Raw genomic sequence first — 3,376 nt, forward strand, 5'->3', positions numbered from 1 at the left:
GGTCTCACTGAGTTGCTAAGCGCCTTGTTTTTGAACTTGCAATCCTCCTGCCTCAGCCTCCTGAGCCACGGGGATTATAGGCATGTGCCATGAGCCTGGCAAGATCTGAATTCTTGACCCCTTTAAGGGCTCCTTTCCCGGGCCCCAGCCTTTCCCAGACACTGCCCACTCTGGGTCCCTCACTCTTCTCTCCTGAGAGTGCCCTTCCTGTGGCCTCCCTGGTCCAGCCTCCTAAAGGACTTAAACTTCAATCCAGCTGCGCCTTCCCTGATCCTTTCTGGTTCCCAGAGGACCTGAAGGGTACTGTCTGGGTTCTCCTGGTAAGGGGTCAGCCCGGGCATGTGGTTTCCTGGTTCCCAGTCCCAGACCTAACCCTAACATTCCCATACTCAGTCTCAAGCTCCCAGCCCAGTCCTGTCAACAGGGCTCATTCCCCAGCCTCCTACATGAGAGTCTCCTGGTTCCCAGATCCAGATCCTATACCTTAATCTGTAGCCCCAAGCCCCCATCCAACTTCCCAACCATGGCTTCCAACCTCCCTCTCCAAAACAGTTTCTGGGATTCTGGGTTCTCGAGGGTTAATAGGCAGCCCCTTTCCTCTTCCTGGCTGCAGCTGTAACCTACTTGGTTTTTGGGCCTGAGCCAGGGGCCTGGGCCAGAGGAGAGCAATTGAGCATATTGGCAGGATGAAGGGTGAACCCCAGGAGATGAGGACAAGTATTTACAGTGAAACTGCCCCAATCCCCAGCCTGGTTCAAGGTGAGAGAACTCCTTGGAGGCAAAAATATAGATTATAAACAGGAACATTCTAGTGAGGTAAACGGTGGGAAGTGGGGGCTGGAGACATATTAGTCCATTTTTTTTTTTGTTGCTAATAACACAATACCATACAGTGGGTGAATGATAAAGTAAAGAAGTTTATTTTGGCTCAAAGTTCTGAAGTTCCAAGGTGGAGGGCCACATCTGGAGATGGGTTTCCTGCTGGCAGAATCCTGAGGCAGTGCAGGGCTTCACATGGCAAAAGACGGAGTCTGTGTGCACGTGTGAGTCTTTTGGTTTCCCTTTTTCTTTTTCATTTTTTTTTTTTAAACCAGAACAATTAATGTGTGTCTAACTATTGAAAATTTCAGGATAAACTGGGTACTGCTACAGCTGCCTTCTTAGGTTTGGGTCTTGTTCCTCACCCTGAATCTTCCATACACAATTTTTAGGTGGCTCATTTGACCAATTCTGGTAGTCTTTTAGCCTTCGCACTGCAATTTTGCTTTCTCTTGGGCTTGGCAGGGTAGTCACAATTGCCACAGGTTAGTTCCGAAGGGGGAAGACCTCAGAGCCACAGCGGTGGCACCATATATGTGTCTTGTTAGGACACTTTCCTAATGATGATGATATCCTTCACCATCTTACTTCACCCTGTGAATACCTCACAATGGGGATCAAACGTCAACCCGAGTTTTGGAGGGGACAAACCATGTTTAAACCCTAGCATTTTGCCCCTGGTCTCCCAAAACTCTTATTCTTTTCACATACAAATACAATCATTCCATCCAAATAGTCCCAGAGTCTTAACTTGTTCCAACAGTAATTCAAGAGTCCAAAGTTCAAGATCATATCTGAAACTCACAGCCTTCTAGCTGTGAGCCTATAAAATCAAAGCAAATTATGGACTTCTAATAGCCAATGGTAGGAAAGGCCAGAAGTATACATTCCCATTTCAAAAGGGAGGAATAGGCAAATACAAAGGAGAACGCATCCTGAAGCAAGGTTGAAATCCAGCAGGGCAGACATTAAATTCTAAAGCTCTAGTCTGGCATCTTGTGTGCACTGGTGTAAGAGGACTCTTGGGGGCCTACCTCTCGGCTTTCCTGGCTGTTGCCCAAATGGCTGCTATCTGGGACTGCCCTGCTAATGCCTGCAGCTTTCCTAGGTGGGCGTGGCATGGTGTTGGAAGCTTTACCTTTCTGGGTGGCCACTGAGGCTGCATTCCAAAGCTCCACTAATCACGACCCCACTGGGCATTCTTTGCAGCGACTCTGTGGCAAACTTCTGCTTGGCCTCTTGGGTCTTCCTGTGAAATCTTGATGGGAGCCACCATGACCCCATACTTCTTATTTTCTGTCGGTCTGCAAAATAGCTCCACGTGGATATCGGAGTCTGCTGCCTGAGCAAGCCCTACATGGATCGATTTGAATTATGGTGATGGTGCACTTTGCTGGAAAGCAGGAATCCCTAGGGAGCCCTGGACAGCAAGCCTGGGGTTCAGTCCTTAAAACAAAAGCGCACTTCTAGGCCTCTGAGCCTGTAAAAGGAGGAGCACCCGGGAAGATTTCTGGGGTGCCCTCAAGGCCTTTTCCCAATTAGCACAGACTCCCTTTTAACTGCGCTGCTCTGTATCCTGGCTGCATCTTTCCATCTTAAACAGCCTTTTGCTCTCTCCCTGGCTAACCTGTAAAGTTTCAAAATCATTTCACCCTGCTTTTCATCTCATTGTAAATCTAACTAAAGCAGCCAGTAATACCCGATGCACAGCCCGAATGCTTTGTTGTTTTGGAATTTCTGCTAAAATTAGAGTCAATCACTATTAATTTTAGCCTTCCATAAAGTCTTAGGGCATAGACGCATTGTATCCAAGTTCTTTGCCATGGTATAGCAGGATACCTTGATTCTAGTGGAATCCTCATTTACATCTGAGATTAGGTCCCTAGGCTTATCTTCGGAGCCTTCCCTAGTATTGCCCATAATGCTCCATTGAGAGCATTCTAGGCCTTTTCTAACCCTGTGCAATCCCTGCCTCTAACCCAGTTCCAAATATACTTTTATGCTTTTAGGTATTTGTTATTAGCACTGATCTCACTCCTGGTTCCCCCTTTTCTGTATTCGTCTGTTTTTTTCTTACTATAATGAAATAACTGAAGCAGGCTGAATTTATAAAGAAAAGAGATTTTTTTAAAACTAAAAATTTATGATACTGATAGTTTAAGCAGCAAGTGCAGGCTCTGGCGAGGGCCCCATTGAATCCATAGTGGGTGGCAGTGGCGGGAGTGTAGGTGGGAGGAGTAGATCACATGCCACACAGAAGCCAGAGAGAGAGTGGGTGGAGCCAGGTGCAGGCTTGCATAACAACTGTCCTACCAGGGCCCCAGGAGAAAGGCCTTAATCCCTTCTAACCCCCAACCACCTAAGGACCCCCCACTAGGCCCCACCTCTCAAAGTTTCCACCACACTGGGGACCAAGCCACCAGTACATGAATCTTTGGAGGACAAACTACATCCAAACTGTCTCAGGGGGAAGAGATAGATGTATAGACCTAAGGAGAAGACAGAAGGGGCTGGTATAAAGGCCAGTCACAGAACATCACAAAATGGTCTGAGCTGG

The 3,376-nt window shown here is 47.4% G+C and overlaps 1 pseudogene; it reads right to left on the minus strand.

Annotated features, from left to right (window-relative positions):
* Nucleotides 1–951: 951 nt before the first annotated feature.
* Nucleotides 952–2,103, minus strand: LOC125612041 (annotated as a pseudogene).
* Between the last annotated feature and the right edge of the window lie 1,273 nt (nt 2,104–3,376).

The sequence above is a fragment of the Marmota marmota genome, unplaced genomic scaffold (assembly GCF_001458135.2).
Source record: "Marmota marmota marmota unplaced genomic scaffold, marMar, whole genome shotgun sequence".
In the NCBI taxonomy this organism is placed as follows: domain Eukaryota; kingdom Metazoa; phylum Chordata; class Mammalia; order Rodentia; family Sciuridae; genus Marmota; species Marmota marmota.